This window comes from Lepisosteus oculatus, chromosome 7 (assembly GCF_040954835.1).
Source record: "Lepisosteus oculatus isolate fLepOcu1 chromosome 7, fLepOcu1.hap2, whole genome shotgun sequence".
NCBI lineage: Eukaryota > Metazoa > Chordata > Actinopteri > Semionotiformes > Lepisosteidae > Lepisosteus > Lepisosteus oculatus.
The window spans coordinates 20,137,392-20,160,247 of NC_090702.1; the positions used below are offsets into that span (position 1 = coordinate 20,137,392).

A 22,856-nucleotide genomic window follows, 5' to 3' on the forward strand; every position below is an offset into this window, starting at 1 on the left:
TGAATGAATGACTTTGCTAATAGGGTCTTTCTACAACTAGATCAAGACATTGACTTGGGCAATCCAAAATGTGGAATTTCTTTCTCAATTCTGTTGCAGATCTGCTTGTATGTTTAGGATCACTGTCTTGCTACATGGCCCTCTTTCAGCTCAGCTTCAGCTGGTGAATGAATGGCCTGACATTCTCCTCTGGAATTTGCTGATACAACACCAAATGTAAGGTTATGTTAATAACGGCAAGCTGCCTGAGTCCTGAGGCAGCAAACCAACCCGAAACCATGATATTCCTACCACCATACTTGGCAGTTGGTTTGAGATTTCATTGTTGGAAAGCAGTGTTATGTTGACTCAAACTAGTAATTAATTTCACTATGTCTAGTGAGAGGACAGCCCACCTATGTAACATACCTTCAGAGGTTTGAGTCAGAGCATCTCAGGATGTGTTCAAATACAAATCCTGCTTGATGCTTTGTTCCTGTTCAGAGGTTTAACATTAAGGAATGTGCAATTACAGCTTTGAGTGTTAACGGAAGGAAGATAACAGTAAATCCACAGTCAGACCTGAAAAATCAAATGTTGAATCTATACTCCAGTACGCCTTGTGTGTGTTAAAGAATCCCAGGCTAGATGTTTTAATAAATTTCCTACTGCAAATACTGAGCCAGGGGAGCAGCTTTAAATGTTAAGCAGAGGAAGATAACGGTAAATCCACAGTCAGGCCTGAACAATCAAATGTTGAATCTATAACTCCTGCTGTGTGTTGAGGAATCCCAGTCTACTTGTTTTGCTAAATTTCTTAATAATTGCATAATCTGTAGCAGGGGAGTCATTGCAAGTTACGGTGTGATACAAAACTACAACAACTCGTCTGCCACACAGAAATCATTATTCTTTAGACACGCATTGCATGTTTGCATGCAAGCCAAAAAAGATCTATTTAAAGCATTTACCCATTATCTGTTCACATGATGGCACTGGTTTTTTTTTTTCACCCCACCAGCTGTTATTCAATTACAAGTGAGCTCCCAATGCTTAGTCTAACAAGTCATCTACGGAGCTACTGCCCTCTAGCCCTTTGATTCACATAGCAGAACTGTTCAACTGCACACCGGAGCTTACCGATTCCCAGAACAACTGCACGAACTCAGTCAGAGTCGGATTATCCTCAAAACATGTTACAGGAGAGGAAAGTCTAAATATTTACTCAAGAGATAACTTACAAAACCTGTGCCCTCACTTTTGAACTGCCGGCTGCTGCCATCATTTCATAACAGTACTCCAGGAGAGAAAAATTTCGTGCTAATCTCAGCTGGACGGTTATTTTGTGGAGATTTCCACAAGCACTACCGTGGGACTCAGTCCTTCAAATTGCATCATCTCACTTCTGCCAGGTAAGCATCTCTCAGCATTGCCTTAATTTGTTATCTTCCAGAGGAGTGCCATTTTGACAAATAGTATAAAACACCTGTGATGACTTATGCAATAAATCTGCTACAGCTCAAGAAAGGCAGGATTGTAAAATACTTTGTTGGAAACAATAGTGAATGCCAAAACGTGACTTGGGAGACGCCTCCCAGATTACCCAAGTCTGGATATAATTTGGGAAGGTTTAAAATGAGAAAAGGAAGCCCTGACTGCTGATATTCATTGTGTCACAGGCAGCTGGTATTCTCTAAAACCTGTAATTATCTAGTTTTATTTATCAAATGCTTCATCTGTCCAGTCTTGACTGAACATGCTAGGTTTATAGCTAACATATCTGCACATAATTTACTTTAAGTACTTAATAGGAGGTTCTAAATTAAAAAAAATATCACCTGAAACTATGCACAGTATTGGCAAAAGTGGAAGAGAGTTCTTGGTCATATGCAAGGCAACAATGCTTCTACATATTGAGTGGATAACTGTATATGACTACGGATTTATATGATGGAGTCCCTGGAAGTAAACTGACTGTGATCCATTTTGCTGGGATCACTTAAGTAAAGCCAACATGTGTTAAAAGGTGTTTTATCTATAGCATCTGAGCTGTGATGTTTCCATTTCCTAGAAATCCCTTATACAGGAATGGGGTACTGCTGCTTTATGGAAAGAATGCACCACAATACCAAAGTATTAAATCCATTCTCTTGACATTGATATGTATGGCCTTAGAATAAGCAGCACTCTTCAAAACATAGGTTTCGAGTCAGTGTAATATTGCTCTCCATCCTCCAATGAATGGGAAAATGTGTTGATTTAGTGCATTCAGGGTTTAGAGAATGGTATTGTTCTTATTTGCTTTAAGCATGACATTTTCCAGTTTGCTTTAGAATAAACATTATTGATAGATGCTTTTCTAGGAAGGCCTTCTGGAAAAATCTCCTCTAGATCAGAAATAAAAGTCACTTTTCTAAAGTATACAGTACTTCTGTATTCCTTTTAACTGCATCTCTGCGTTAACTATTTTAGTTTAGTTAGACCAGTTCTATTAAAAAAGGAGTGTTTCCATTTATCACATCTTTGCAGCTTGCTAACAATTTGCTTTAGGGCATCATTGTACTCTACACATGGGCAAGACTGTGTGAAAACAGATTTATTAGTCAACAGAAATGGAAAATAAAATCAAGCAGTGTGGGTGAGAGGAAATTTAATCCACTTGGTTACGGAGCATGCAGAATTAAATTTTCATATCTGGTAATTAAGCAATTCAATCCAATCAATCCAATCCAATCATGAGGCAGCCGCTATCATGCCATCTTTCCTTTAATAGGGTTTTAGAGGTTACTTTGAAGTTCTATCTGATCTGATCTGATTTTTAAATGTTATTTCAAAATGATCACACCTGCCCCCATTAAGCATCTCCCTATGTAGTCCTTGGGAACTCACAGACATAATAAATTGGAATATAAACTGCATCTAGTGGAGCAAAACTTGCATGCGTTATTTTTCTTTTTTTATACAACAGAAACAGTGCTGATTTTCTTCTTTACATTATTATATTTTTAAAGGAACAAGTCATAGGTTTATTCCATGCTGATAAAAAGAAAGAGAACACAACGTTTCGGCCATGGAGCCTCTTTCGGGTGTGAGAGAGACAGGGCAGTAGGCAAAGGTAAAGTAGCGAAGAACAAAGATTGGGAGGGAGGAGGAGTGAGAGGCGGGAGCAGGGGACAGAAAGAGAGGCCAATCAAGAGGTGCGAAGTCAGAATGGGTGCAAAGAGGTGTGAAATGAAACTTCCAATGAATGGAGAAAATTTAAAAGAGCAGTAGTCTGTCGTTAAGAGAAGGGAGAATGTGTGATCCTAGCTGCAGAATAATTTTGATTTCGGTGGTCTTTCTGATGTACAGTATGAGTTCGGAAAACCGTCTTTGAGAACACAGATGGAGAGATTAGAGTGGTTGTGGCCGTCAGAGGTGAAATGAGAAACAATGGGAAAAATGAGAAAACAGATGAGAAAAATATAAACAGTATATTTTTAAATACTGTTTTAGAATATTTTTTTTAATTGGGAGTACCAAAGTGGTTTACACTCCAGAAACACCTTCTTAGATTTGTTGTCAAGATTTACTGGCTTGTTAGAATATTATTATAAGAAATCATTTTTGCAAACGTTTAATTAAAAGCACACCTGATCCAGTTTTGAATTGATTGATTCAATGTGTCACTGTAAACTAAAACAACAGTTTGAGCAGTTTTGATTATTCTTCAATTTATTTAATGACATATAGAATATGAAGTTGTTTCCTGTTCAGACTGTTATCTTCCATATCATAAAACTTCTCCAGATAAAAAAAAATATTGAAAATATTAAAAAGACTCTGAAGCAGGTTTTCTATCAGAAAAGCCCATCAGTGCAACTCACCTGCTCTAACAAATGACTTTCAGCATATGTACAGCTCTAATCTGCTTGTAATCTATTGTATATACAATTCTCCAAAGCTTTGAGATATACCAGATAATGCTGTGAGCTGACTAGGGTATAGTTAACTTAGCAGAGAGGAAAAGAAGCACTACAGAATTTCAAATTAAATCCATCCATCCATTTTTTGACCACTTTTATCCAGTACAATGTTAGAGAGGGGCCGGAGGCTACCCTAGCAAGCAACGGGTGCTTGACAGGGACACCTTAAACAGGACGTCAATCCATCGCTGGGCACACATACTGTAGACACACACTCACACCTGGGCCACTTTCCACAGAAGCCAGTTAACCTACCAATATATCTGAACTGTGGAAGTAAATCGAAGCAGCATTGCAAACAAGTTGAGAAAGTACAAACTCCACCCTTAGAAACCGATCCCAGAGTCCCAGCGCTGTGCCACCCAGCATGTAAAATGACTCACAAATCTTAAAAGAAAACATACAACATTATATATGACTATAACATGGAGTGCAATAGAGTGTAATTCAGAAAACGTACTGGTAGAGTCTTAAGCAAAGATTTACAATTTTAGGAAAGCAAACTATAAAGGGATGAGACAGAATTAATTAATTGAAAATGAATGGGAAAATAAGGTATTGGCAGAAAAACTGGGAACTGCATCGGCAACAGATGAACAAGTATACGATGTTAATTCCACACTGAAAAGTACCTTCTTCGGGCATCAGTAGAAAGTGGAGCAATTTAAAGATATTCAGCTTAAGAACAGATTAGTCATGTAAGTAAATTAGTCGAAAAAAGTGGCTCAATTCAGAAAAATACAATAAAGTGCTTTATATAAATAATAGGAGAACAACTAATTAAAATAAGAAAATTGAATTCCACACAGTCCAGAAAGCTATTAGAAAGGCTGAGAAAGAGAGAGAAAATAGTATTTTAATGGTGGCCAAAATTGGAGTGAAGGTTGAATCCTGTAGTATCACAGCAAAGGAACATGAGCTACAGTACATGTCTCAGAAATCATCATGCAAAAAACAGGAAAGGGTACTGGGTACTGGTTGATCTATCAAATTAATGCTTGTGATTAACTGGTAACATGCTTTAGATGGAGGAGACAGCTTACTGGTATTGGGAACTCTCAAATAAATCGCTTTCTGCCAATTGTCCTTGAAGGAATAAAATCAGGTCTCTTTCATCAGTCACTTAGGACAGGTGTAATACTCTGTGACTAGAGAATTGCACATGTAATACTAATCTCTCCATAAATGGAGACAAAATATTATGTTATTACAGACCAAAAAAGCCTTACTTGCATCACCCTAGAGGGCCATGATTTCAAAGTTCCACGTAAAAGGTTAATTTTTATATGGAAGGCTGCAGGCCTCCAAGGCAATGCATATTTTTGGATTAAGAATCGATAAGACAACAAGGAGCACAGATTAGGAGGAAATGCTGAGATTGGGGTTATGTAATTAGCAGAATGACTAAGTGGCCAGCACTAGGCCCATTGCTCTTCCCGATTTAAATCAATTCTCCTGAATCTGACATAATTAGGAAAGTAGAAAACTAATGCAGTGGATACAAAAATAAAAAGAATACCTAACACTTTAGAAGCAGAAAAAAATGAAAAGGATTTAGACAATAATTAAACTAATGAACCACATGGTAGTTGACATTTAATGTTGATATGTTCGAGTAATACACACAGGTAGCAAAAATATAAATTTTTATTGCAAAGTAGGAAACTTAAACTAAACTTGGAAAAGCTCCCAATGAAAAAGACTTAGTTATTTATTTTGACACATATGTTTCCTGCACTAGAGAAGATGGGAAACAATAAAGCTAAACTCAATGTTACGATATACAGTATAATTAAGAAGAATTGAAATCAAGGATATTATATTAAAATTGTATAATGCATAAGTAAGCTCTCATTTGAAATATTGTGTACAGGTTTAGGCACCATATTGAAAAAAAACACTGATACTCTGGAAATGTTCAAAAGAAGAACGACATTTACAGAATGCACTGCTACTGTTCATTAAAAAATGAATTATTCTAGTTTTGAAAAGAGAAGACTACAAGGGGACCTCAACAGGATTCATGACGTCCACCAAATGGACTTCTCCAAGATCAACAATGAAACAAACTAGAGATGAGAAGAATACAGTGGGAGTTTATATAAGACTAAAACAGGGGGCAGTTTTACTTGACTGGAGCAAGCAACTTGGTCTTTTAAGAATTGTCTGGATCAGAACCTCAGATCAGTCACCTTCCAGAAACCAAATAACCTACAGTAGCTATGCCTGTGGGATTGCTCTCATTTACTGTATAAGCTTACTAAAGTATGTATGTAAATCTTTGCAGTTGTTTGTCAGTGCTTAGATGTTATGGAATCACATCCCAAGTTTAGAATACACAGTACAATATACAGTAGTAATAGCAATCGTTTTGTGTATTTGTACACAACGTTCTGAAGACAAACTTATTTTTCTCTAAATGTTGGAGAATGGTACAATTCATTTCACATGAAGTAATCTGCGTGCTGTGTACAAGATTTGCAATATCCTTGGTTTAAAGTTCCTTTGTTCTCTAGAATGTCTCTTCAGGACCCACACTCTAAACACTTACCAGAAAACTGTAACATGGCATGGTTTATCCCTGACACAGTTAAATGAACCGAATTCTTATTTAAAAAATATCTATCTCAATAGGACGTATCTTTTTAATAACATCACACACTGAAATTCTATAAATGTCAATAACATAAATAGAAAAACTATTTTCCTATTGTTTATTTCAGGTTATCGCATCAGCAATAATTTCCTGCTTTAGGTCCTCTTACTAACAGAATCCGTAGAGTCTTGGTTTGGATTCTTGTTTTTAGCATTTTGAGAAAGACCCTGTACTGAACAACAAGCATAGATTATTGATTGCTGTCTGAGTCCCTCAGAGGTCACTTAGTATATGTCTGCTCATACATTTTATCAGCACGTAAGAATGCTGCAGATGCCAGTAAATTCATAACAGTGTTAGTTTACTAACACTAGAGACTGACATACTGTATTACCTTTTGACATTTCCTGGGATTCTATTCACTCCCTGGGCAATGATACAGTATGTGTTCATTTAAAAAGATTTTATGCATTTTTTTCCAGTTTAGTTGGTATTCAATTTATGCACAAAATAGAAAAAATAAAATGTATATAAACTGTTGTCCCAGTTGTAATTAGATTTTACTGTTTTCAGTTGTATTGGTATAAGATAGCAGCATCATTGCTTTATGAAGCTGTAAATACATCAAACACTTGATCTTTAAAATAGAACACTGATTTGCTAAATCACAAATTTAAAGAGGTCTCTGTTATATAGACAGGGACATTTCCTGTGTGCAGAAATAAAATTTGCCTCTAAAACTGCCAGTGAGTAATTCATACTTTAATATATACTATTGATTCTTCCATTAAAATGGAACATGTCAACAAGTTGCCCTTGAAACAAAATGTTCTCATTTTGAAAGGGTCAGAATCACAAATAATAAAAACTAGGCATTCCTGTCTAGTTTACCATAGTACTTTTTGTAACGTTTATTACACAGTAAAATTTCAGATCTGCCCAATGACTATTTATGGAGGCTTTAAACAAGTTATTGTACAGCAGTTATTTCTTTACCTCTGCCACCTAGTGAAGGACTGATGTACTGTAGCTCTGTAGAAGGGTTTCCAAAACTGGTGGTTGTGGAACAGGTACAGTATACATAAATTCCCTTTCTTAGTTCTATTTTCATGTAGCAAAGACTATAACAAAATTTGTCACTCATTTGTTTATAATGCTTTAAATATTCTAAAATAAAGTACTAAAATATCTCTTAAATATTTGTAACAAGGTATTTTGTATATGGCTTTTCTAAAAAAATGTGCGAAAAGTTTATTTTAAAAGCATAAAACCATTTAATGTTAATATAATAATGATAATAAGAAGTCTTTAAGATCTGACACTGTTTTTACACTCTTCTCACTCAATTAAAATGTCAAACACAAACCATCTCAGATGCTTTGGAAAAGAAAGGAAATGTAAAAGTAAGAAAAAAAAATAACTGTCCGGATCTTGAATAATCATACCCTGCAATGTTCCCTTTACTGTGATTCAGTTGCAAAAAAATAAAATTTACGATGGCCATATCTGCAAAAGTAATGTAACTGAAAAGTGGTGCGACTGTTAACACAGCTGCAGGGCACTGGGTTTAACTCTGCCATAGCTGCTGGTGTGTAGTGAGTGAAGTTTGCATGTTTTCCCTGTAGTCTTTTGGGTTCTCTGGTCTGATCCCAAACACATGCAAGTCAGGATTTGACTAGCTATTCAAAGTGTCCCCGCAGGCTTGATCCACATGAGGAACGTGTCTGAGTTCCCCCACTTCATTGCCTACCCATGAGGTGGTTTTGGTGCCTCCAAGTAACCAGTTCAGGTTACTGGTCTACATGAACAGATGATACCTCGCAGAGAAAAACATTTTTTAAAGCCTTTCTTCAGGGCTTGAAACACCCACAAAATGTAATACTTCACTCTTAATAATAAATAATACTTAACTGTGTTAATTCATAAAAAACATTTTGAAAGCTTTGTTATTTATCATGTACTTTGTATATGACATGTGGAATGTAAAACAGAAATTGATTTATTTGTTCAACCCAAAAATAAAATGTGAGTAAAAAACAGGCTGCCAAACACCACAAATGACACTGAAAAGACAAGTTCTTTTGATCAAAAGATCAGATTTGACATGGGCTGTGCACCAAAGTGCAAATTACACCACAAATGATAGTTTTCAGTGTGTTTGAAGGGTTGAATTTTTTTAGAATATTAAGATTTTTAAAAGAGATGCAAACTGGAGGGTTTTATTTGCATCCACAGTTTAGTGCATAGAATGCAGGACAAATTATTTATTGAATCTATGCATTAATTAGACTTCAATTAATACATTGACAATATACAAATATACCAATATTATTATAGTGTTGACCAGGTAAGTCTTCTCTTTAGCTGTAGTTTGAGGAGCTTTTAAAATAAAAAAAGACTGATTCAATTTTTCTGCTGCCACCACTTCAGATAAGCAAGAAATTACTGTATGTATCAAATGTGAGGCTTACAAAGCCTTGGTTGTTCATGACTAATGCATATCGATCTAGAGTGATGTTTTCTTCAGATAAGGGACAACATATTTTGAATGTATTTTTAAAGATTGCAGGCTGGCAAAAGGAATAATTGCTACAGTTACAGGCAGAGAAACGACAGATTGTTAATTTCTGTAACATAAACAAATAAATCATTACTTGATTTACAAGTAGGAGTGTATGTCAGCTTATTTCACCATGAGCCCATTTATGGGAATAACAGAATATTCCCAGTTTACCTAAACACAACTAAAACCGGTTAACAATAAAATACGTTCACTGCTTATTTGCTTTATGCTTATTCAATTTATTCTTTCAGATTACAGTTGGATTACCTATAAAGCCTTAGATCAATGGTCGTATGTGGCAAACATCTTTTTAATCCTTACATATTATTTTGTTTCTCCAGAACTTTAATTCTGTGTACTGTATGTGACTCTGATTCTCTAGACTATGTTTACATGAATTATGTATTTTTTTCTTCCATTGCTTTGATTCAAAAGATGACAGCTCATGTCCTAATTATCTCAATTGAAATGAGTAATTAAAATAGTCTGTATCAAATAGAAAAAAATGATAAGAGCTACTAAAGTATTGTTATTAGATTAGTATAATATATTATGGCAATATTAATCAATATAAAATAATTATACAATTATACCTTTTTAATCAGTACATTTAATACAAATCTGATTCTAATCATGTCTTTGAATAGGTAGATGGGACATACCGTACCATATAAATAATGCATAAACTTTAGTTTCGACAGCTCTTGTATTTTCCTATTGTGTATTTCTTCATCAAAGTTGACAGAAAATGAAAAACAGAAAATTGATCAGTAAGCTAAAGGCCAGATAATGTCCGTTTTTTAACGAAGGAAGATCTATAGAAACACTGTTGAGCATTACAAAGGCTTTGCTATTTATTTCCAGAGCTCACGAATCACCATGCACTCTGAACATCTTAACACACAAGGTAATAAGATGTCTTTGATGTCAGGGCTTCAGCATTTAATCCAATGTTAAGGATTTAGCCACCAGGAATTCTGTCTCCTTTGAGAGCTTGATTGATGTTTTTAAACTGGTCTTCCATAGAAGGACATTTCTCAGGTCATTATGGATTTAAAATGCATCATATATTGTGACAGTCAGTCCTACAAATACATCTTTTTGAGCCATCTTAGTGGCTTTGGAATGTGTTGTTCCTAAAATAAATCAATACAGTTACAATCAATAGGTACAATACAGTTATAAATCTTGAGAATAAATTGTAATATCTAGATATGCACCTTAATAAAATGTAAGGATTCCCTTTTTTCTTTGTATACTTAATATTTTATTAAAACTTCACATTGTGAATGATTTCCATTAGTTCTCTAACCACTTAATTCAATACAGGATCACAGGGGATCCAGCACCTATGCCAACAAGCAGCAAGTGCAAGGCAGGATCAACCCAGGGGCCTTGCAATGCTGGGGCCCTGGGTTCAATTCTGGACCTGGGGTGCTATCTGTGTGGAGTCTGTACTGTGTATGTTCTCCCCATGGGTTTCCTCCAGATACTACAGTACATGTACTGTACTTTTCCTCCTACAATCCAAAGACATAGTTCTGGGAAAATCGACTCTGGTGTGAGAGTGTGTGTGTGTCCTGTGTGTGCCTGGTGATGGACTGATGTGCCATCCATGGTGTATCCTGCCTTGCGCCCATTGCTTGCCGACTCGGTCCCCTTTGACTCTGCATTGGAGCAGGTAGAAAATGGATGGATTTAATAAGTAATATCACTGCACCCTCAATACTAAGAAAGCACATAAATTCCAGAAAGCTGTATCTGGCATTAGTTGTCTGGGTTATAATTAAGGCAGCCATTGACTTCAGTCCATTCATAATCACACAAAAGAACATCATTATGATTCAATAGAACAAATGCATGAACTGTACAAGAACGGTACACTGTCCATTGTATTTTTTACATTTAGAGTATTTAAAAACTATTTTCAATTTTAACCAATGTTTTCAACAAGCTGCCTTCCCTTTCCACTGCTCTGACTAATCACAGGCTCTCTTAATTGCTGAAGAACCTTTGAGCCATACAATTTTCATTTAATCAATTTGAAATTAGAAACTTTCAAGATTAAGTAATTAATGGACAAAAATTGTCATACAGTATTACTGCAAAGGCCACAAATAACACCTTTTAATTGGTGCACAATAACTTAAGCACTGAAATAATTTCCCTAAATTAGCGCTTCAGGCTTTCGTTTCATTGAAATGCCCCTTGCTTTTGTTATACTGGATGCATCTTGTTGATGCCCAGCTAAACATAAAACTGTCACATTACTACTTTGAGCTGTGGTGTAACATTTGCGTTTGCCATACCAGGTGTAAAATAATGACAAACGTACAAGAGTTTTGTCTTATAATTGAAAAGGTTGCATTTGTTTTCAGGCTCCCTGATAGGATTACTCCTAATTTTAGTGCCTTTTATTTTGCTTTTGAGGTGAACATAGCAGGCCAGTTTACCTAAGGGCATTGACAAGAGGGCAGACTTTGTATGTGTGTACTTTAGCTCAAACAATGATTTGATTAAGCCGTGCTGAGATGGTAGGAAGGGGCCATACAATATAGGACTAATCCAAAAATTATGTGAGCAAATAGCAGGCCTGAAGCTCTAGGGTGACACTATTTATCAAATGACTTCAATAACTCTTTCAGGTGGGTATCTGCACCTGCTGCTGAAATTGAATTGATCACATTTTTATTAAACAGAAGTGTTTTATTCGATTTTGCTTCTGGGATCTTGTTTTCCTCATTCATTTAAATTTAAGGAGATTCCATTTTGTGCTAATGTGTGAGTAATTCACATCTAATTTATAATATTTTATTTATTTGTATTTCCCTGCAGCAGATAGACCTGTCCTTAGTCCTTGTGTTGTTTGGTGTAGCTGCTGCCATTTGGCAGTGCTTATACTCACTGCCAGAATTGTATAAAACTAGTATAAATCAAGAATGAATGCCTTTCACTTCAGGCAGGTTTCTGTAACAATAAACAGTAAGGTATGGTAAAACGTATTAAAGTTTTTTTTAAAGACCAAAAAAAGCTAATCAAATGCAAATAATTATTTAATCCCAAATTTCCAAACATAAAAATATATTAAAAATAATTCAAAAGGAAATTGTCATAAAATCAAGTGAGGTTACAAGTGAGGGGAAGTTACTGTATCTAGTCTTTCTCATATGATTTCCTGTAAACATTCTTCAGGCCATTTTTCAAGAGATATTCAACTTCAAAAACATGACAGAACAGGATGACCATAGATCCCAATAAAATATTTGGTCCAGGTTCCCTGTCCCGATTGAGAACATCAGATGTCATTTTTCCCTATTTTATAGGAAAGGTTGCAAACACAGGTATAAAATACAAATGGGTTGCTTTATTGGTCGAAAACATGCATAAATCTCTTTCCACCCACACAAAACATGATAAAAATGTACTAATCCTCTTGTACTAATTGATGTACTGAGAATATTACTTATTCTTAACCACTGTCATTAAAAATACTACTTTGGAGAACTTTCTGATTTAATTTTATGTGTGGAGGAAATGTACCGGCACCATCTAGCAGAGCAACAAGCTGCTCTAGGTAAGGGTCATGTGGTTTTTATTTGTGATTAAACATCCTTTCACATAACGAGACTGAAAAGATATGTCACAAAATGTGAAAATGGGGCCTGGCTATGTTTATGTGCATTCCCACCTTATATATTTGTTAATACTGAACATACTGTATAGACCTTTCCCTCAGTACTTCCTTGAAATGTTCCCATAATTCCCTTGAATGTCATTGCCCATCATTGGAATTTCCAAATCACAGTCCACGTTCCTGACTTCTGCAGAGAGGACCTGCCGCTCAGATGAAAAAAAACTCTGACCTGTACTCTAAAGATGGTGTTTTTTTCTCACTGTAAAGATCCAGTTTTGCAATTAAGTCCAGAAAGAGGACGCCTGGAAGGGAATTTTTACTACTTGGACGAGAGAAGATATTTACAAGCTACTTTAGGAACTGTGCCGAGACTTTTAATTTGGTGGTGGATAATTGTATTCCAGGAAGACTGAGTTACTGTAAAAGCTAAGAATTGAATCACCGCTGCATATGGTAAAAAGTATTGAGCGAGAAGAATAGTTTTAGACAGCTGCCTTTACAAACAGCAGCCTTCAAATTACTATGTCTAAAAAAATAAAAATGTGGACACACTGCTTGACAGCAAAAACTGAATGTGGAATTTGACTGTTTTCCAAATTAATGCACCCTACAGAGTTCAAATGACAGTTAAAATGATTTTATAACTCTGGGCTTGCAGTGACATTAACGTATAAAAGACTTTAAAAAATAATACACTACTTTTTTACAATTCTTACCTGACATGTCACCATGAGAGACATCTGAATAAAATCCCTTGCTAAATGTATAATTTCCCTGGAGTAAAGTAGTTCTAATGATGTAGTGATTAACTGATTATTAATCAATAATCATGTATCAATGATATTTATATTTTAATGAAAACAGAATAAAATCATGACAAAACAATAGACAACATTTAATGTATAATATGATATTGTTCTAAGTATTGCAGCAACATGTTGTGCTTTGTCCAATCGTAGACACACCTAATCAGTTCTGAAATGGCTAGGAGTGGTATAAAATTTTTCGCTTTATTCAGTGATTACGTTTAACAATTAAACCATAAATATTGTATGCAGTTCTCATATTTTCTACACATTAGAATAAAAGCTGTAACTGTGTGATAGAGGCAGTAATCACAGACCTGTTTACCAAGATATAATTTGTCCTGAGGATGGCCTAAAGAGATATCTTTCAGTAATTCTACTGGGATTTTCAGGTTCTACAGTATGTGCAACAGTGAATTTAGGCTCAGGGAAATAAACCCTGGCAATAAAACTATATTAGCTGTACAAAGTTTCACCTAGATATTAATTCACAGTATGGAGAACAACAATGATATCAGAACACAAGTCCTCATGTTCATTAAATGAAAATGCTGAATATGCAGTACTTACCCACAGTCCTCTGAGGCTGGCTGGCGAAATGGCCTCCAATCCTCCCATTTGTTCCAGAGATTTCTCCACAGGTGACGGGTATTTGTATCAAATTAATAATAATGCTGGTCAATAGGCAAGGAAGAGCTCAAATCATTCTGAATCAACCGTTAATAGCTTATTACTGTATGTTAGCATGTTAATTAAAATTAAATATAGAATAAAATGCTGAGCTTTACTTCTTGTTTCCAGTTCATCCAATATACTTAAATTCATAGAGTTTCTCAATTGCATTCATACAAATTGATGGAAGAATAAGAAGGCTAGCAAATAGTATATGAAGTGAAGTTCTGAGAACCCATCTAGCAGTCCCAGAGAAAAGACAGAACCTGACATTTTGTCTGCTTTTTAAGTATTGAATTCTGATTATTTTGCCAGCTTGGCCATAAATCCTTTCATCTTTTGCCATTTTTTATGAAAGCACCTCGACATTTAGACTCAATGTCCAAGAAAAAAAATAGTAATAAAAAGCATTTCTATGTCGCACTCATGGCTGTCTTTCAGCTACCTGTAGTTCAAAATAGACCCATTGTTAAACAGAATTACTGCTGGCTCTATATGTAACCTTTGCCTCACACCACCAGCACAGCTGTGGGGTGAATAAATCTTTCAGCAGGTCAGGGACCTTCAGCAACCAGCTTAGGTAAAAAAAAGAAGGAACAGAATTTCCTTGGGGATGTGACTGCAAGCCAGGTCCTTGAAGCACTCAGTTCCTTTGTCATATTTGCAGATTCTAACTGATACAGCCGCTGCCTAATACTGTACCTCACAAATGACACATACTGAAAATTGTAGCTTTCAAGTACACATACGGTACTTGGCATTCAAACCATTTAAAGCTAAAGCAAAGACATTCTTCTTCCACCATTTCCAAAAGGCAAAGAGGTGAAAATAGGGGTGCCTTGTAATTATGTAATAATAAACTGGCTGGTGTAAGTACACACTAAAAATCTTTATTTGTTCTGGGCACTGTGCCATTTCCTTAGGGGATTGTGTTTTTCTACATTTCCTAGGTAACAGCTTGACCAGACGTTTCATCCACTCCCCAGAAATGAAGAATCGATGCTGGCCTGTTGCGAAAGGGGGAAGACTCCACAGATGAAGAACGAAGATTAAGTGTATGTGCTAATGCAGAATCTAGCTTCAATGTACAGACAAAGAACTTAGATACATTCTTACACTGGCAATAACACGAGCAGATACAAATGTGGTATTGCAAAAGCAAAAGTGTCAGATATGATAAGTTACTTGCTTTAAAAGAAACTATGCTCTGTCAAGGGAAAACAAATTATTCTGGATCTGTATTTAGCCATGTGCAAATTATAATTTTTTTAAGGGCAGTTAAACTGTTTTTTAATGTTTGATTCATCAAATACAAGAATGTCAAAAGTAAATATGCCTAACCAAAAAAAAAGACACACCTCTGGAAATCCAAGAACTGGGGTGCTCTTACTCCAGGCAGTCAGGAAAAGAAGTTGTGTGTAAGTGGACATAACCAACAGACAATGGCCAGCCTGTGTCTGTATTTCTTTGCCAGAATTTCAAAGAGGCATAGTGGTGAAAACAGTAGTGGAACAAGAACGGAGAAGAGGCAGCTGAACGAGGAGAGAGGTTTGTGGAGGTACACACAGGCCACATATTGGAGTGAAGGAAATAAAGGCTTTGTGATAGGCCAAGTTTGGGGAAGTTATGAACACAGAACACAAAGAGAACCATGGAAGACATCTGGGTGAACACTTCATTTACATCTAACCAACAGCAAATTTAATTAAGAAAATGTTACAATGAGGTAACCAAAGTCATCAAATGAAGCAGAACAGAATAGGTGAGCAGAAAATTGGTATAATACTGTAAAAACAGCAGAAATAGGACTTACTAAAAAAGATCTCAACTGTCTTTGGACCATACAGGCAAACATCATATTGAAACATTCCCTTGCTTAATTTGTGTCACAAAGACGTGCCCAGAGGAATCAGTGGTACAGTTATTTACAGTGGTAAAGAGACCTCCTAGGTACCTAAAATCATAATTAAAATCTAGTTTAGACTGTTCTTATTTCACACTGTAGCATGTAAACATTTGTTTGAATGACCTAATCCAGTTATAAACTAAACTCCACAGCACTGGAGAAAAAAGCAACACAGTTGCTGTAATAGACTTTTGAGGTACGAAGATTCCTGGATTAGCACTATCTACTATTATTATAATAGTGTTAGGCTGAATTTAATCTTATTTCAAAGACTAAAAAAATAGTTACAAAAGACAAAATGAATAACAATACTATCAATTATCTGAGCTTCTGGCGAAGACCTTTTGATTTTAAAAGGCAGTGAAGAGAAAGGGTCAACACACAACCTAGAGGTTACTTACAGCTGCTCCAGCCCCATCCAAAGATTAATGAATGAAGTAATCTTTATTACTTGTCTTTCTTATTAAGGTCAAGAGAAAAAAATCTAGGAACTTTCAATGAAAAATAACACTGTATTAATGTGGATCATTCAGAAGCAGTGACGTGGAAATAATGTTTCCTCCAAATACAGTAACCTTTTGTAATAAAAGTTTGATAAAAAACTAATATTTTTTTCTAAATGGAAATTTCTCCCAATTTTCTTTACATCCAGTTTCTTATTTTGAGGTCAGAAGTAGAATTAAAAAAATAAGATAGACTAAGTACAGCACAGTGGCACAGTGGTTAGCATTTCTGCTTTAAAGCACTTGGGCCATGGTTTCAATTCTGGACCTGGGGTGCCACGGTGTGGAATCTGTATGTTCTTCCTGTGTTTGTGTGGGTTTCTTAAGGGTGCTCCTGTTTCCTCCCGCAGTCCAAAAACATACTGTTAAAGTTACTGGCTTCTGAGAAAACTGGCCCTGTTGTGTGTGTGCATTAGTGTCTGTGTCTCTGCTCACTCCTGTCCAAGGTTTATACCACCTTGAGCCCATTGGTTGACCTCTGGCTCCCCTTTGTAATGAAATGGACAAACCCATTAGAAAATGGATGGATAGATAAATTTAATTCAAGGTAGGACCAAGTTGTATTAGGATCCAGGATTTCTCTCATGGGTCTGATAAGGTGTTTTGTGGTGTACCTAATGTAGATAATGAGAAGAAAATTGTCTGCAAATTAATTTAAATATCTGTAAATTACTGCAAATTACTAGGTCTAAAAAAATAGGACTCTTAAATCCTCTAATTGTACATATCTGTCTACTATTCAACTGTTAAAGAGATGTATTTTATTTGTATTAATTTGTATTAATTATATTTTAATACATATTTTTCTTGTGTACGTTTTGGTGCTCTGTATTCTTGTAACAACATTATTACAGTTTATAATGATACAAGTTAAAGCTGTGATAGAAATTCACTCCCATCTCTTCAACTTCTGGATTAGGCATTTATGTATCCTGAGATTATGTGCACTATAAATTATTATTGTGATAGTCTGTGATATTAAGGTAGTTTGCGGCCAGTGTCAGTAGGGTACCATTTTCCAACACCTTTCCATAAAGAAGCATAATTTCTGTTATTGTGAACAGAAATAATAAGGCCCCCGACCTCTTTAATTTGAAGCTGGTCTTCACACCAGATGCCATTGGCAGTTAATGGTGTGTAGCAAAGATACATTTATTCTTTTTTTCTGCAGCTTGCTGGTCAATTAGCTTAATTGCAATTTCTTTCAAATTGACCATGGTGCCTTGCCAGTCACATGTACCATTTGCTTGTAAATTTTAAAATAAGTTAAATGTTTTTGATAATTGGTACTTAAGCTTTTGTTTGCTCCAATAATGAATCCATCAATTTGACATACTTCTAGGATGGTTACAAAGAAAAATAAGAATAAAAAACTCAAATTATAAATCTTAGAGGTACTGTATAAAATATTTTCAAGGGTTTGCTATAAAATTGAAAGCTTTTTTCACCTTGATTCCACTTAATGGCATCTAATTTGATTCCATGGAGGAAACCATGCTGCTATCCTTGATTAAAGGGTCTAGTCATTTTTTTTGTGTTTCTTTATGTAGAATGTGTTTTAAATATTTTAACAGCTCACCTTTCACTATTCCAACCTTTAAATGCATTCCTAACCAGAAAACATTGTTTTGCATAGCAAATAGGATGAATCTGCAAAACAATAAAGTTCTGTTCATTTTCCTTTTCACAATTAAAATACTTTATTGAAACCATAAACATGCTGTTATTCCCAAACTCTGTCCCCAGCTGTGTGTATCCACTAGATGATAGTTGTAGAGATAACAATTGACAACTGCTTGTTTCAATTATCTTAATGTAACAAAGATGCCTAACTACCTTTGTTTTCAGCTACATGAAGATATGTATGAATAAAGTCTGTTTTAGCATATCTTTCCAACAAGATAGCTGAATCTTTATGACTTTTCAGATGTAAAATAATTCTATGCCACAAGAACTTAGATACATTCTTACACTGGCAATAACACGAGCAGATACAAATGTGGTATTGCAAAAGCAAAAGTGTCAGATATGATAAGTTACTTGCTTTAAAAGAAACTATGCTCTGTCAAGGGAAAACAAATTATTCTGGATCTGTATTTAGCCATGTGCAAATTATAATTTTTTTAAGGGCAGTTAAACTGTTTTTTAATGTTTGATTCATCAAATACAAGAATGTCAAAAGTAAATATGCCTAACCAATAATTTAAAAAAATTCTCCGTTGTATGAGGAATACAGTACGAACTGAAACTTCACCTTTCCACTCCCTTACAAGTCAATTTTCTGTGAATGTTTGAGGAAACAAATGGAATATTTCTTTAAGTTATAGCCAGTACAGTATGTTGACTCAGTGTCGAGGGGATTCAAAAACACTTTAGAAATCATTAAAGGTGAAAAAGTAAAGCTTTTAACAATTATTTTACCACTATCATAACATACAGTTCTCTGCAGCTACAGGCAGCAAGTTAACATTTTAACTGCTGTTTCAGTTAATCAAAATAATGAACAATACAGGAGAGCAGTGTCAATACAGCTACTGTATGTTCTGTATACTATTCACACAAAAATCGTGCAATTTGTTTACCAAGTTCTTCACGTCAGAATTCAGGTCATTTATGAAAATGTACATGCCAGTGCTTTTGTGCTATAAAAGAACTAAAAGAAAAGAAAACGGGATTTCATAGCAATCTACTGTAAATTCATTTGACTATCCTGTTTTTACGGCAACTCGGAACCTATTCTGGAGGCACAGGGCTATAGACAGGACTGCAGTCTGGACAGACTACTGGTCCATTACAGGGCACACACAACCACATGGAAAATTCAGGCTGCAAACAAAGCTGGAAACAATTCAAAGGTCCTGAAAGCTGTGAATGCTCACCAATAGTACTATCATGCTGCCTATTTGAATTCTTAATGAAGCTGTTAACCATGAGTTTTGAATGAGGTCAAGTTGTTATCATGCATCTTTTCTTATATTTGACATTTTGAGCTCTTCATTTCTTCCCATTCACTAACCTTTCTAGCATGGACTCAATGATTGGAACACCATTTGTGTCCTCCAGGACAGGACTGGAGTTGCTTTCTTGCCCCTCCTTGAACAAGCAGCTTTTTTTACTTCAACAATCTCCAGGAAAAACAACTGGGTTTCTACACCTGCCATGATGTGTGGTGCAGAGTCAAATCAAGTCAATCAAACACAGCTCATGCACCAATAGCTAATGTGCTGTATGTCATCGAGGAACTCCGCTTTAGGATTCCATTATTCTTTTATATATGTATTTCCTTTAATTCTTTATCGATTATAGCCAAGACTTTCATTTACTCAGCCACAGTGAATTTAAAACCATACTCTCAACTATTAAATATTCTATCCAATTATATTTGTTATGTAATGATGTTAATTAGAATTGGCCAAACTACTGAGATTAAATTTACCACAAACCTGAATGCTCAAAACCATGAAAAGTTTCTGATTTTATATACAGGTGGAAATCGCTTCCTGATGATCAACTAATCATTGCTGCACGTTTTGGTGCACCTGATTCTACATATCCTCTTAATTGAGATGGTAGAACTAAGAGTGCACCTACTGCAAAGAAAGATATTGAATTCTGGCTGCTTTTCTTATAATAAATAAGTAGAACTTACGAGTGTTATTCGTCAAATGAGGTCAATTAAGTAAGGACTTAGTGCGGACTAAATTAAAATCAAATATGGTAACCCATAAAATCTTAAGAGGATGTACTTTTTCACCAAACTGTACAATGTCTTGAAAAAGTATTGAAACTCTTGCACAGATTTCACATTTTGTTGTTTCATGACACTCTGAAGTACAAATATTAGTTATATACACAACCTACTCCACACATTAAAAGCAAAACTAAAAAAAAAAAGATAATTAAAATTAAAGGAAATAGGATGAACTATGGTTGCATGAGTGGTCTTTGTTGTGACAAACATTAATTAATTTAGGTACACAACATTTCCTGTATCCTCTGTGTGCACTAACAGCGGTTCACATTTTTTCATAATACACCTGTCTCTCCAAGGTCCCCCAGTGAATAAGTTAATTTCAAGCAAAGATCCAACCATGAAGACCTCGAGTCCGCTCTGTGCCTTCATACAAGTTGTACCATATAAAAGCACAGATCAGGAGAAAGGTGTAAAAACATTTTAAAGACCTTTAATAACTCATTGAGCATGGTGAACTCAATCATTAAAATGTAGAAGGCACTTAGACAGTGTCTAGATCAAGTTGTTTCTTGAAAATGAGTGGTAAGAAGAAAACTGGTTAGGTCTGTCAATGTGAGGCTATGTAGAATTACAAAGTTCAGTGGCAGACATGGGATAAAATGTCCCTGGGTTAAATATTTCCAAGTAAACAACTCTCACTCACACAGCAGCTACATGTGCTGTGTCCTAACCATTGCTTGGAAATGAATTTAATCAATAATTAAAGTACTTGGGGCAACACAATAACACTAAGTGATGAACATACAATATTGCACAGTGCTCAACAAAGTGATTTGAACCACTCTCATCAAAATCTCTGTTTCCTATACATAGCCCATCAGTTCTTGATTGGTCCACAGTTATTAAAACTGTCTAAGAATGGTGGTCTATATGGAACTGAAAAAAATGTCAAATGTGTTTGCTTGGGGTTTGAAACAAAACACCCAGGTGATACACATGGCATAAATAGTTGTGGTAACAAGTGTAAAATGCAATGTGTGACGCAATCCCAACATACTGTACCCTAGTACAACATGCCATCAAAACCTCCCTGCTATCAAACATGTTGGTGAGAGCATTATTGGAAATGAAAGCTCCTGGTTCTGTGCTGAAGGTCTTACCCCTGTCTCAGACGAGGGGCACCTGAGTTGGGGTGAACTGCAAAGTGACAAGGAAACCAGACAAGAATTGGTGTGCAAAATGTCCTGGCGGTGCCTTTAATTGCTTTGTCTTTTTCCAACCATCTTTTCAACATGACTTGTTTTTGTTTTTTTTGCATGTTATTTCTCAGTTTCAATACACCAGTTTTCCATATTCCCATGTTTAAACAATTCAATAACTAACTACACAGCTTCATTTAACACAACCAACATTACTGCCTTAGTGCTGTTTTATGACATATTGCGCGATGCCTTTAACTCTTACACATTTAACTGAAGTCCATTCACAGTTCCACTATTATCATCAAATTATCATCAAACCTCCGTGTCACCATTTGCTTTACATACAGTATGCACCACGTTTCTTACAATGGAGTTCGCCATCTTCCTTAAGTGTACGGAAAAGCTGCACGGAAAAAGTAACATTTCCAATCAACGTTTACTCTAACATCTTTACCCAGTGTGGCCTCTACATAAACCCTAAACTAATTTATAGTTATTTCCACAACTCAAACATAACACCACATTTCAGTGCGTGACAATCACATCCTGTATACCTGCCTATTAGCCTATCGAAAGGGCTCAATTAGTTTAAACAAATTTGTACAATAAATGCATTGTAACAGCGATTAACATTTACCAAAAACTTTATACATTAGCCATAACGTGCAATCATTCGACTCATGCTCATTTTTTAACATATTAATGAGGTTTTAAACAGTTTTACCAACCTGCAGAGTGATCAAGAAACTATGGAAGCCTGTTTCCGCCAGGGAGTAAAAAAAAACGCGCTATGGTATCTCAGAATTGCGACTTAGTAAGTCAGAATTCTGAGATGCTAAGTCGCAATTCTGAGATACTAAGTCGGAATTCTGAGATGCTAGGTCGCAATTCTGAGTTACTAAGTCGGAATTCTGAGTTACTAAGTCGCAATTCTGAGATACTAAGTCGTAATTCTGAGATACTAAGTCGTAATTCTGAGTTGCTAAGTCGCAATTCTGAGATACTAAGTCGGAATTCTGAGATGCTAAGTCGCAATTCTGAGATGCTAAGTCGGAATTCTGAGATGCTAGGTCGCAATTCTGAGTTACTAAGTCGGTATTCTGAGTTACTAAGTCGCAATTCTGAGATACTAAATCGGAATTCTGAGATACCATAACGTGTTTTTTTTTTTTTACTCCCTGGCGGAAACGGGCTTCCATAAGAAACCACACACAAATTAATGTGCGAAATGTTTTGGCAGTGCCTTTAATTGCTTTGCCTTTTGACCTTTGCCAGAACCGCAGATTCCTTATCACTGCCAGTGCCAAACGCCATCTACAGCATAAACTATTAAACA

General features: G+C 35.6%; 1 long non-coding RNA gene across 1 annotated transcript; it reads left to right on the plus strand.

The window, feature by feature from the left end:
• Window positions 1–1,007: 1,007 nt before the first annotated feature.
• Window positions 1,008–18,524, plus strand: LOC138240815 (uncharacterized). Its single transcript, XR_011190064.1, has 2 exons — window positions 1,008–1,391; window positions 15,166–18,524. It is a non-coding gene; the product is annotated as an uncharacterized lncRNA (long non-coding RNA).
• The last annotated feature ends 4,332 nt before the right edge of the window (window positions 18,525–22,856 follow it).